The 14,206-nt window shown below is 42.0% G+C and overlaps 1 long non-coding RNA gene across 9 annotated transcripts in view; it reads right to left on the bottom strand.

Annotated features, from left to right (window-relative positions):
- LOC140906942 (uncharacterized) overlaps nt 1-14,206 on the bottom strand; it is a 201,276-nt gene that overhangs the window by 130,121 nt on the left and 56,949 nt on the right. For 7 of the 9 annotated variants that reach the window (XR_012157307.2, XR_012157306.2, XR_012157301.2 and 4 more), the window contains exon 2: nt 781-930. The exons of 1 other annotated variant lie outside the window; for it this stretch is intronic. This is a non-coding gene — a long non-coding RNA (uncharacterized LOC140906942). Of the gene's footprint in view, nt 1-570; nt 707-780; nt 931-14,206 lie in introns of all 9 variants that reach the window. One more of the 9 variants, XR_012157304.2, reaches the window with a different exon arrangement.

The raw sequence follows: 14,206 nt of genomic DNA on the forward strand, positions 1-14,206 counted from the left end.
GCTTATAATTTGTCTCATTCAGCTGAGTTAATGATAGATGTAGTAGACCTGTCATTCTATGGCTTCTTTCCTAATTACACAAGGGACGGTGCATACACAACTTTCTAAAACAGCAATTATGTAACAGTATGTGTCATTCCAGGAATCAATAACTAGACGAACAGAGAGCGTTAAACAAAGGGAAGATAGTATACTTGTGTTCACAAACAAGGATTCTGAAACAACAGTAGAAAAGAAAAAGGAGTATAAAAGATAAGCTGTAAAAATCCAAGCATATAAACAAATCACATGCTGAGTTATAATTTGGTTAATATTAGGATGCAAACAACATGTGTAAAGTAGAGTTGGGCAAATAACTGATTTTTTGGTTTGCTGGCAGCCAAAAAAGTGGTTTGGTTCAACCCAACACGACATTTTTCAGTGTATCAGAAAAGTCAGAAAAATGTTTTGGGTCAAACAAAGTTTTTCGCTACTGGCATTTTTAATAAAAACAAAGGAAATGAAAGGCTAGATTAACAAAAGGACACACACACCCCGTTTTACCAATAGGTCGGTGGTTAGGGCACTCACCTGAGATACAGGAGACCCAGATTTGAATCGCTCTAGAACAGGGCCTTGAACCACGTCTTCCTCCTTTTCAGTGAGTGCCCTAACCACCGGGCTATTCGGGGGTGTTCTTTCGATCTCTCCTGTTGCAGCTGTTCCCCTTTGTATAAAACACAGATATAATTATTTGGTAAGGAGAGAATGACTCTAATGCCTGCTGGCTGAGGCACTTACCTGGGAGGAGGAACATCTGTGTTCCAGTCTCCGCTCCAATGAATCCTAATGGTCTAAAAATAATCTGAGTCTTTCTGCCTAGATAGGCCTCAAAATATACTCGTACAAAGAAGCAGAGTTTTTAAAAATCCTTCCAGCGCATCTTCAGACCTTTGAAAGAAACAAAAAAGGGCATAAGGATATTTTGCCCCTTTGTTTCAGGCCACCTTTAACTAAAAAAATTCCTATTCTAGACTCCTTAGACAGCATCAGATCCCCGCCCATTTCAGCCATGTTCACAAAAGACTGTTGAAATATGAACATGAGAGAATTCCGTACTCAGTGTACAATAAACATATACTATATCCCCAGATAGGAAGACATTTTGAGACTAATTATTTTTTCTGCAACACAATTAATGGGAGTTCACAATTAAGGCAAAAACATTTTTCTCCCAAGCCAAATTTATAAAAAAATTCATTCTAGATTATGACTGTAAAGTCTCACTCAAACCCAAGCATTTTTACTACTGCCTGGGTAGCTGCAATACAATAAATGACCCATATTTTTCCCCTGTGATAATCTTATCTGCTCTGGAGGATGTTTCCAATTCCTCACTTGGTCAGGCATTCTCTGGCAATGAAAACAAAGTCAAGTAGACCCTGGCGAGACACTGGAGACATCACTACCCATACTGTCTCACCATCACATCTAAAGGAGTGACATACACATTGAACAGGTGGGGAGACAAAACAGAATCCTCCAGCACCCCAACAGAGAGAGCTCTTGTGTGGGGGGGATTTAGCTTGCATCAAACTCTATCCTTTGTGTCCTCTCATCTGGAATTGGAGAACCAAAATCTGAGGACTCCAGATATTGCTAGGGTTGCTTTAACAGCACCTTCCCACACAAAAAGGAAGAGTAAGGACCAGATTTTTAAAGGTCTGTAGATGCCTAAGAGCAGATCTACACTGCAGCTGGAAGCGAGTCTCCCAGGCTGGGAAGACACATTTGTGTTGACAGTGTGGACATTGAAGCACTAGTGAGTCTCGGGCTAGCACCTGAGCTCAGGCCCACCCTACCTCCCGGGTCTGAGCTCAGGTGGCTAGCCTGAGCCTCCGCTGGTGCTACAACATCCACCCCACTATTGTTGGTGTACTAGCATGAGCCCCCATAACATGAGTCTGTCTAACTGAGCTGGAAGGCTCACTCTCAGCTGCAGCGTAGGCATTCTCTAAAGGTGCAGATAGATGCCGAGTGGGATTTTCCAAAGAACCTATGCCCCTTACTCCAATTTAGAAATCTGACTCTAAGTGATCATTATCATGATTTTCAGCATCAATAAATGGTTGCTTGAATAAGGGTCTAACATCTTTTTCTTAAGAGAAGCTGGCACCCTCTCTTCCCAAAGGGTGGCTTTGATAATCTGTTCCAACAATGGACTGGTTGTCTCTTTCCATTGTATTTACCGACCACATGGGGATATGGTTCCATTTTGCACATAATGGTCTAAGGTCTCCCAACACCTCTAGAACTTCACTGAATACATCTGAATCTCAATCAAAGAAGACCCTGTGTTTGTCCATGGCTCTGCACCCATGAAAGGTGAAAACTCAGTCCAAATCAGAGCAGTCTTAGCCATGAAGTACAATGACAGCTCCTTAACGTGAGAAATATTTAACTTCACCACCTAATGGGGGAAAGTGTTGACTCACAAAGCTGCCCACCTCCCAAACATGTCCTTCAATCAGACTTTGCTGCCACTGTTGTGCCCACACAGAACACTTTTCTTTGCTTTTTGCACATCCACTGCATTAATTTTCAAAAACTTTGTTCCAATAAATTACTTAGAGTGAGGCTTTGCCACTGTGCCCATCTTTCTTCTTGTATCAACTGTCTCAGGATATCTGTAGAAAAAGGCAACTTGCAAGGCTGACGTCAGGAAGGAGGGTGCTTGTAAAACTTATGTCTATGGTTGTGGACGAAAGATTAATATAATTTTCTTCTGGGCCATCAACAGTAAGTCCTGCTGGTTACACAGCCAACAGTTCAAGTGACTGATCTTTTTTATTCAATTTTTAAAAATAAGGTTTGATTTGAATAGTGGATGGCGGATGGTTCTAATTCTAACCTAACACATTCAGTTGGGTATTTTGTTTTTATATAAGGTGCTTACAGGCCACAACACTGAGCGTGTATTACATTATAAAATCACTGAGTGTGAAATAGGATTCACAAACAGAGAAGTGCTTTCTATTCTTTTCAGTTTGTTGATCTGGGTAAGTGTAAGTGTTCCATTTCTGTATTCACAATAGGAGCGTGTCGCTGATGTAGAACCCATGACCACTCACATCTACCATAGGCTTACTGGGAACACCGATGTTACAAGCTCAGGTCTTTGCATTTGCATGCGCTTTCTGTTCACTTCTGGGTGCTATTCCTGGTATAAAGTTATGAATGATTTGGGACCCTGCTGCATGATGGTCAGTCAGTGGTGCTTTGGCACAGGACCGCGTGATGCATCTAGTGCTGCTTAGTGTGATTGCCTTCTGCTTCTTGCTTTGCATTCAGCCACCAGCTAGCTTTGGTGAAAGGACAGCAGAGTACGTAAGTCCTTCTGGCAGGTACATAGTGTCTCCATAGACAAGGCTCTCACAGTGCCTCTTTGTGGCACCAGCTGGAAACTGACTGCATCTTGCAGTTTTAGGCTCAACCTGCAAGGGATCTTGGAGTAGCATGGGCCCCGGGGGGGCGGGGGTGGCAGTTAGCAGGCCCACTGGCATGTGGCTATGCCCTGGTGCTCACTTACCATGCTCCAGCTATGGATAAATAGTACCAACCATGGATTAAATTGTGAAGGCTATCCTTCGGCACACAGAAGTACAACTTCTCAAAGTGGCAAATTAACCCCCAGCGGTGGGTTAAATAGCTGCATTTCTGCCAGTCACACTGCTTGTTGCTATTTTCTGTACCAGCTGGACATTTGTCTGACTGGGATGAAAGAGTGGGATGGGCCAATACACAAACCCCTCCTACTTAAATCCACTCAGTGTGCAAGCAGCATGAAGGCCTATATCCCACTTCACAGGTAAGACCAGACAGGCCAGCTGGCTGGCTCTTCCTGCCAGTTCCTGGGGTTAAACATCCCAGGACCCGTGGCAATACTTTCTCATGCGTGGGCTTCTATCTTAATTCACTCCCTGTGAAGCATCTACCAGAGCCCACCATGATGAGTTTCAGAGCATAATGTTAAAAGAGTTCATTTGATTTAGCGCTTGTCTGATTCTGAAGGGATTTCATTTGTTTTTATACTTCGTCTGAATTTCTGCTAACAAAAGGATAGTGGTTTTAATTGCATCCACTGTGGGTGGTGGTTTTGTATGATTTATTGTTTTTAAATTTGTAGTCTGAGTATATGGCTAACTGCTATGTCAACAGGCAAACGAAAAATCTTTAATAATGCAGCAAAAGAATACTTGTCTTTTTCTATTTAAAAACTGAAGAGGTTATTATATTGCATCATCGGAGAGCATCATGTCACATGTCATGACATCATTTGACAATGTCTCACAGTTTGAGGGGCAAGGTATATACTCTAAAGAGAGAGCAATGTGGTGAATTTTCCCAATAGTGCAACCCAGTTTTTAAGCTATGAAGCAGAGTCCTGTAACTTAGCCCTGATCCTGCAAAGATTTAAGTATATGTGTAATTGATACGGGAGAGTAGTCCCACTGGGTCTACTCCTCTGCATAAAGTTACACGGATGCTTAAATCTTTGCAGGATCAAGTCTTTAGAGCGACAACTAGTCTAGCTCACTATTGCATTTACCCCTATTTCTTTTTGTTGTTGTTGTAAGAAGCATGCACATCATACCATAGGTGAAGTAAAAAAATGGAATAGCTTACATTGAACCAGTTTATATTCAGAGATGGGACAAAACTGAAGCCTTTTATTGGAAATCACCTACGCCTCTCTCACACCCTTCCCTGAACTTTGTTGTTTGGATAAAATAGAAGTCAGATCCAAGATTATCTTTGGTTTTGGTTCTGTAAAACTATAAACAGTAGCCCCATAAGGCTAGGTTTTGGGGTCTATCTGTACTTCTAAGCCCACAGGCCCCAAAAGCCCCCTTTTAAGTTTTGTACTTCTCAATGACTCATGTACCACAGTGATGGGCCTGGTTTGAAAGCATAGCTAGACTAGGTACAATAATCCATAAACATTAGGACACATCCTGTTCCCACTGAAGTCCCTTGCAGTTTTGCTACTGACTTCAGTGGGAGAAGAATCTCAGTATTCCATAAAGTAAACACTTACTAGCTAATTCCTGTGAGATGGTTGTGAACACGAGATTAATATAACAGGGTACTTTAGTACTCAGAATGACTTCACCAATTCAGCTTATATTACTCCTCAAGTACTATACATACAAGAATAACACATGTGGGGAATAGAGCTCTAAGGCTTACTGAAACCTAGATTTAAGTCAGGCTGATCACTGTCTCCAAAGTACTGTCTTATAGATTCAGTTTCCCTCTGTTGTATATTGTACATATGATTCCTAGAAAGTGGAAGAAAAGGTATAGTGCAGTGGAAGATGAAACAGCACTTGAGGTGATGCTTCTTATTTAAATGTTTTTTAGTTTATTAGCTTGTAAACTCCCGTGGTATATATAGTCTGAGGCTACAATGTCATAGATAACGGGCTTCATTCTCTTATACGATGTCTCTTTTATACCACTCAGCCCAAAATTGGAACCATTCTCTGTTTTAAAAAAAATTAAATGCACCTTAAAGGAAAATATTTTTCCTTCATATAATCAGACACATAGGGTATGTTTCTGGGCTTCCCTATCTTTACATAAAATACCTTTCCATGGTTCACTTATGAACTAACAATGTGTACAGTGTTTTAGAGCTGATTACAGACAAGCTATTATCCAAAGAGCTGGTACTGTGCTAGGTAAGCAGCCACAAGGCAAGTGCAGAGTCAGTCTATTTTCTATTTAACTGTATAAGCAACTGATCTGTTGGACATCTTTAAGTTTTCATTTATTTGGACTTGGGTTCAGGTAGTCTTGTTAAAAAGGGATTTGTAGGTCTTTGCAATGTTACAGCCCTGCCAAGCTGGAAGCTGAAGACAAGGTCAATGTCTAGGACTCTCCTGTATTAAATGAGCTAGTAGGCTTATATGCATTGCAGATTCCCTGCCCATGAGATCTCTTGTCTAAAGCAATCTGCTGAAAGGTGATGGGGTTGAAATATAGGCTAGACAACATGCATATGGCAGAGGGTTTGTAATATTCTAAATAGCATCAACTGTGCCCTCTTGGGTCAACATACGAAGAGGGTTGGTAAATCAATAGTTTAATCCAAGTGAGTCAAGGCTATCAAACCACATTTAAAAACAAAAAACAAAACAAAACATCAGCGTTCCACTACAAAACAGCTTTGCAGCATTGTTGGCAGCAGCCATTTTGCATCATGTGGCATAGCACAGTTACACCAGTACAGTATTCAACAGCTATAATCTTGTGTTTCTGCATTGAGAGAAAGCTACCTAAGTAGCCCAGTTGTTTTACTTATGCTGATGCACATAGTTATTAAGAAAACATTCAAAAGTTGCAAGACAGTCATGTAATAGGGAAAAGATGGCAATGACAATTGTATATCTTAACTCTTAATTGAAAGTTTTTTAACATAATCACTTGCCTTTCTGGTGTCATAAAGCTGCAACCCACTGCTCTGAAGACTATTTCTTTTCAAAAGCACCACTTAGGATGCTGTTAAACAAGGGGGGAGGAGAAAAAATGGCTCCACAGCAATGTCTACAGTGCCACTTTTAGGCAGGCAAAGGAAACAGGCACCTAAAGTCAGAAGTTCAATACAATTCCTTGAATTAAGGCCAGCATTTTCAAAGTTGGGGTACCTATAGTTAGGTTCCTAAAACCCTATTTAGCCATATATATAAAAAGTGGCTTGATCTTCTGAGGTCCTAAGCTTCCATAAATCCTACTGAAGTCAATGGACACTATTGGTACCTCTGAAAATTAGACCTCATGGAATTAGAAGCAAAACTTTAGTCACGCAGGTTTAAAAGTTTTAGCCCAAATCTTTACAGAGATGGACATCAATTTACAAAATTAAGATTAGATCCAAATTTGGATCCAGTCTTCCCCAAATCTGGAAGGTGTTTGGATCTAATGATTCAGTTTGGGTCTCCTCTGTGGATATTTTAAATGTAAACATTATCTGATCCATGTTAACACAGGCACATGTGTACACACACAAAAAAGAAAAGAGCAGTAATGAAATAACGTAAATAATTGTAAATAATCCCCTCTCCGTCTTCTGCTGGCCTGGTAAAAGCCAAGTTTATAATTTACACCCTCATCAGGAAGCTTGAATGGTTTTGTTTCCATCTGTCCTGCTCACCTATTCACTGTCTAAAATCAGTGGTTTTCATTACCCGATGAAGTGCCTGACAAGGATTTGCCATCAATGTCCAGGTTTCATGAGTTAAAGGGATTCAGGAAAGGTCTGATTTGGGAAGTCTAAATCATACACTGTTCAAGGTTATCAGCAAAACTGGGAGCTGAACATTTTGAAGAAAAATTAGTGCTCACTTGAGCCAAAAAATAGAGAGAGAGGAACCTTTATAAAAACAGCTAGGTCTGACCAAGGCTGATCTTAGTTTCATAGGATTCAATGTAAAGCAAGATATGCTGGGCCCACTGCAGCTCCTCTCCTACCTGTGATTTGCCTGTCTCCGAGACTCCACCTACTCGTGACTGACTACCTCTGACCTCACTTGCCAGCCTGTGATACCTTCCCTTCTCTGTGAGGTGCTTCATGCTTTGTGGATGACCCCCTCATCACCACCATCTTGGACCCCTCCACCGTCCCCAAACAACATGGAAGACGAGACAGCAACAGCAAAATAAGTTCAGTAATTTGAGCTGGATGTTCAGACAAGAGGAGGCGTGTACACTGGAATGCTATTGGTAACACTTGGGCTGATGGGTTGGGGCATGTATATAAAGCCCTGGGAGGAATAGGGACCTGTACAGTAACCTTGGTGACAAAGGGCTGAAACTGTCATTGATTTTCACTTTGGCTCAAATGAACAAATCTATTCCTTATACAAGGTCAGACTGATTTCTATAGTCAATTAAAAGTCAAGGCTTTTATTCTGGAACAAATTCTATGTTATTTTCTTTAATGAGAATTACAATGGATTTGTTCACGGAAAAGGAAACTTCAGTCTCTGTGTACACATGACACTCTCTTAATATGACTGAGTGAAACTCTTCTATAAGGCCACTGTACCTTGGCTTACAGCTACATTAAATCCAAGTATAATCACTCACAAGGTAACAGCCTATATTCACAGTACTCAAATTCCTTGGCTCGGGTGGACAGTGTTGAAAGGAGCCTGAAGTGTTATGCAGTAAAATGAATGAGCTCTCACCTTTCTTCTTGAAGGCATTCATCAGAAGATACTGCATTTCTTCAGATCAGAGAGACAATGAACACAATTCAAACCCCCATTCTTCACTGGCCTTCCTGGTAGCCCAGGTAACAGAAGAAACACATGAGTATTCAAAGGCTGAATTTTTTTATTTTATTTAAATGCTGTATTCACTCTTCCCCTCCAAACATTTTTACTGAGATAAAAATTTTCTAAGTAGCTTGGTGGATCAAAAAAAGCTCTGGTGGTTTTGATTGAACATTTTTCTTGTCTAACCCATACCAGGAGAGTGTGGACCTTGTATCTGTCTCTAGTAGCTGATCCAAATGAGAAGTCTGAGGCTGCTACTGCTTCAATAGAGTCTGTAGGGGCAGATCCTCAGCTGCTCTAAATATCCACAGTCCCACTGAAGTCAAAAGATAGGTGATAATTGACACCAGCTGAGGATCTACCCCATAGTCTTTTAACTAAAGCAATGTCTACAGCTCACCCGAATGGCTGAGTGGTTAAAGTCTTGGGTTTAAGTTCCAATGTCTGTGTGAATTCAATTCCCTTTCCTGATAAGGGGCTCTGGACAGCTGGCTTCTTTTTTTTTTTTTTTTAAACAAAAACTGATGTCTGCACAGAGAACTGCTGACACAGGACATCTCACATGGAACTCACTGCAGAATCAGGGCCTTACACCAAACCAAAATGCAGAGAACCATATCCTCAGCTGATGTAAATTGGCATCACTTCACTGATTTCAGTAAAGCCATGCCAATTTATACCAACTGAGGATGTGGCCCAAACTGCATATTTGCCTAGAAGAAACACACCACATTTTTATTTTAGCTTGTGAACAGATCACAGCTAAACCCCTATCAGAGAGTTGCATAAAACTTCGCACTCTTAGCCAATTAGTATGAATACATGTTTTTCATCAGTTCTCAGAAATCAGAATTTTTCTCTGCTAAATATCTTTGCTGAAGAGACTGAATGTGTTGTAAGCAGCATTGATCTTGCTTTTCTTTCAAAACTCTGAAATTAAAGGACTAAATTATATTGGGGGGGGGGGGGAATTGTTCAGTTACACAAGGGAAACAGAGTCTGAACAAACAGATGCAGAAGGGGAGCACATGGCAGCGATGTTCTACCAGACTGCACTGCCCAAGGGCTAAGGAAGAACAAGAACCCATGCGAAGGCCCGGGGCCTAGAGCAGATTCCCCGAGTATCACTGTGTTCTGTGGGCCTGCCATTTCTGCAGGAGATAAAACCTCAGGAGAGCCATCTCCTTAGGCCTGATTCTCCACTGCCTTGTATCTCATTCAATCATTTACAGCTGTACAAATGGAGTGTAAAATGCAGCCATTCTGATTTGGTAGTTTTCCATCCACTTTACACAGATATAAATGACTGCACAAAATGCAACGCAGTGGTGAACCAAGCCCCCAGGAGTGCAAATGCAGAGTTTCCCCAAACCCCTGCACAGATTTCTTCTATATGAAGGCCTTTTTTTCTTTTCTTTTTAATTCTCCATTTTTAGAAATACCTTCAACCCACTAACTAAGGTTTCTGTAGGACCTACAGTGTTTTCTGCTGAAGCTACTGCAATTCCAGCAGAAGCAACACAGGTTGCCTAACGAGTCCTATTCCCAAATATATTCTCAGAGCCATGCTTGACAAGCTAACTATAAAAAGCCAAGCTGACTTACGCTCTATATAACTCACAAGAAAAAGAAATATGAACTTACAAAATAGAAAAAAAAAAACATTAGGAAACTAAATGCTTCCAAGAGAATATTACTCCTGGGGGAATTCTGCACCACTGTGCAATGCAGAATTTTGCAGAAATTAATGTTGTGCACACAGAATTTCCTTTTTTCCTGTACGGAAATGGGCTGCAGAGATGTTGGGCACCACTAGTGGCTGCTGGACCTGGCAGAACCCAGCTCACAAATAAAAGACAAGGCTGCAGGGAGAGGGCAGGAACTGGAGGGTTCCTAGCAGCTTTAGTTCCCAGCACGCCCTGAAGGAAGGAGGTAGTTGTGCACAGGAAACTCCATGCAAGTCTGGGACCCAGTATCAGGCTGTTTCTCTGGATCTCTGGGTTCTGGGGAATGGGGATGGGGTGTGAGTAGCTGGGCTGGGGGAGCCCCACAGCCGGTCTCTGGAGGGTAGGTGATGTGAGTCTCTAGGCTGGGGGCCCACAGCTGGCCTCTTGAGGGTAGCGTGTGTGTGTCTGGGCTGGAGGGCATGGCTGAGGTCTGTAGGGAGAGGGGGTGTGAGTGTCTGGCTCCCCGGCTGGGCTCTGTGGGGGAGGGGACAGAAATGGGAACTCGGTTGTCATAGGGGTTTCTTTAACTCTCTACTCCTGGGGAATTTTTGTGTGTGACCGTATTGTTATGGACATACTTGCTGACAGGGTATTTTGAAATAAATTACCAAAATAATTGAAACTGGTGTGATTATATAGTGTTATTTTGACAAATAAGATTTGCTGAATTTTGCATAATTTTAAAATATTATGTGCAGAATTTTTAATTTTTTGGTGAGCAATTCCCCCAGGAGTAGAATATGTAAAAACAATGGAGAGTAAGAAAATAATTGAAACAAGAAGTACTGTACTGTGTCCTTTGAATTTCTTGGGTATGGAGCATTGGATTTTATTTTAAGGGGCATGGTCATTCTCTATTGGGATTTTCCCCATATAAAAGATTGGAAACATAAGTAGAAACTCATAGACTTTCCTTTAAGTTATTCACTTAGTAGAGCAGGGTTTGCCCCTTCCCAAGGCTCAAAACAAAAAGGCCATTCAGATCCAGCACCTCACAGAACTTTGGGGAATTACACTGAGCTGAGATACATGGTACAGACCAGGGCCATTTATTATGAAACCCGTGCCTTCACTTTGCCTCGTGGGTCTCTCTCGGACCCCTGCAGATTCCCTCGCTTGCTGCTACTGCTGCCGTTGCCGTTGATTCCCCATTTAAAAGGGGGTTTAGGAGTTCAGAGTGGGAGCATGAGCAAGATAATGCTGACTGAACTTCATCAGCATAGTCATATAACTGATGCTCCATGTTTCCTATAGTTGTCAAGTTTTGTGCAGCTCCACGTGATACTTCTTATGCAGATTTAATGGACCAATCTGCATATACCCATAAACTTCAGTTCAAAAGGACAGTGCTGTTGAAAGGCACTGGCTTGAGATCCCTGGTGAATGCCATCCTTTGTTTATCTACATGGTAGCACCAGGTAAAGCTTTCTGCACACAACACACTGCCAGCTTGCCTGGATGCTGATCTGAGGGAAGCTTCCTTTAGAGATAGTTTAGTATCTTTGGTCCCTGGAGTTTTTGGCCTCTCTGCTGAGTCTGCCAATTAGCACAAAGCATGGTGGTGAGTTTGTGGTGTGGGGGTCTACAGCTGAAATCCATCAAACTAGTCCTACATGAGGGCCATCAAACATCTATGAGTATAACTATAGCAGTATAGATGGTAAGGCCCTGAAGCTTCCAGTCCCCCACTAAATATTGTGAATGCTCAAAAATGTGGATCACTTTCTTAAAAGACAAGATTTTTAAATCAAGCTTTGTACTTTTTGGAGCTTATGTAGACAGGATCTGTCTTCCACCTTCCAGACAATGGCAAAATCTCCAGCATACTGAGTCTCCTGCAAACACATACACTATAGTCAAGTGCCCCATTTTTGTTCTTACAGGAACAGCTGCTATTAACCAGCCCCACATACAATTTGTGCAGAAAAACTATTCTAAAAGAACCTTAAAGTTGTACAGTCAAGAATCCAAAAGTTAGGAATTGCCAACTTTAAGGTTATCTTTAGAGCTAGTCAGAAATTTTCCATCAGAATGATTATTCCATTGAAAAACAGTTTCCACAATCAAAATTGTCAATGGGAAAAGATTGATTTGGCCAAAAAAAAATAATTGATTTTCTTTTGGAAAAATCAAAACAAGGTATTTTATTTCAGGTAGAATTGACCTGAATTGAAATATTTTGGATTGTTGAACTGACCTGAAAGTTTTCATTTCAAGTCAGTTCAAAATTAAACTTCATTTCCTTATGGTGGCACATTGCCTCATAGGAGTTAAAGTTTGGGCCCTAATTCTTTCCTATAGACTGGGCTCTGTGGCCAGACTACATATCCTATCTGAATTGTGTGGTGCATCATGGGAGCCACATGGCTATAGGTAGGTCCCTACCAATTTCACATCTGTGAAAAACGTGTCACAGACTGTGAAATAAGCCTTTCCCCGTGAAATCTGATCTCCCCCTGCTGCTAGGACTTGTCCATACCCTGCACAGCTTCTCTCAGGGGGAGCACAGACCCACCTACAGGTGCCTCCCCCTGCTGCAGGATGCTCTGGGACTGGGCAGCAGCCCCAGAGGTTCCTGCATCTGGAGAAGGCTTGTGGAGGTGGGTCTGATCTATCCCTATTGCTAGGAGCACCCCAACCAGGGGTCTCCTAGCTCTGGCTGGGCTGGGGAGGGACAGGACTTGTCCATCCCCTGAACCGCCGCTCTGTGAGGGAGCTAGATCCACCTCCAGCTCTGAAAACCTCCAGCGGCTGCAGAAAGCTCCTTGGTTGCTGCCTTCAGCTTTTTGTCACAATTCAGGATGAAAACAGATATTGAAATATGAGAATTTTAAGCAGAATGGAAATTCCAGTTTTCACCCAGCTCTAATTACGTGTACAACCTTCCATCTGCCCTCTTGTGTATCTGCATTATGATACAGTCTTTAATTACATACCCACATACATTCCTGCAGGGGTTATAACCAGGGTTTAACCCAGGACTTTCAGATCCATAGCACAGACCTCTTTCATTTGAGGTCAAGAAGCAACGAGCGTCAGAATGAGGGTGTTATCTTCTATCGGCTACGCGTGCGGTGGCATGTGGAGTACAGACCCTGCACACCCAGCTGGCACAGGTATAAATAGCAGTATAGATGGTGAAGCACAGCTTAGGCAAATAGAGTGGAAACAGACCAGAACCCTCGGGTACATACCCTCCACAGCTCTTTACACACCCGAGCAGTGCCTCTCACATCTACACTGCTACTTTTGGCAGCGTAGTATCCTGCTGACTCCCTGCTGCCAGAGACTTTCCCCACCGCCTTGAAAGACTCTGGAACTAGGGAGAGGGTTTGGTGAGGAAAGGCGGCAGGGAGCTGCCTGAGCCTTTCTCTCCTGCTTGCTCCCTGTCAGAGCCTTTCGCTGTGACATGTAGCTATTCATACCCTGCATGCCGCTGCAAGTATGGACAAGGCCTAAGTGAGCTAACACAAAGAAGAGATGCACATACACACACTTGGTTCAAGGATTGCACAGCAGCAACACTGAAAGTGCCTCACTAGAAATTTTCATTTAGTAAGAAAATGCAGTTAGTTTGATGAGAGCCTTTGCAAATAATTCCATGAAAGACATTCCTTTGTTTTATGGCGGATTGTATCTGTGCCATTTCCCTTTCCCCGTGAAATAAATAACACATCGACTTAACAAAAAAGTTACATTTCACAACTTACTCACATCATTGCTGGAAGTAAAATAAGTTCCATGGCAGTTTAAATGCCCTGGAGAGTCATCCAGTCTGGTTTCTCCCAGTACATTGCCGAAGATTATTCTATTATCTCAGTTGTGTCCAACTGCAGTTAACCCTTCTGCACTATTGATTAGTGCAGTTGCAATGCAAGAGGTTTTTTCTCCTTGAATTTCAAGTCACAGAAGTTCATCACCTGGCTTAGTTATTAATTCCCAGCAACATCTGGCTTTTCCTTAAATTGAAAATGCAGACAGCCCAGAGGAGGGAGATAGAGAGAGAATGTTTTTTTTAAAAAATGTACACCAAGTTCTATTTCAATAAGCTTTAGAGAAAAGTGCTGAGGAAATAATCTGTAACTAGCAAGGTATTCAATGAATAATGAGTGATCATTATTTTCTCAGGTTTCAGAGTAGCAGCCGTGTTAGTCTGTA

This window comes from Lepidochelys kempii, chromosome 2 (genome assembly GCF_965140285.1).
Source record: "Lepidochelys kempii isolate rLepKem1 chromosome 2, rLepKem1.hap1, whole genome shotgun sequence".
Lineage (NCBI taxonomy): Eukaryota > Metazoa > Chordata > Testudines > Cheloniidae > Lepidochelys > Lepidochelys kempii.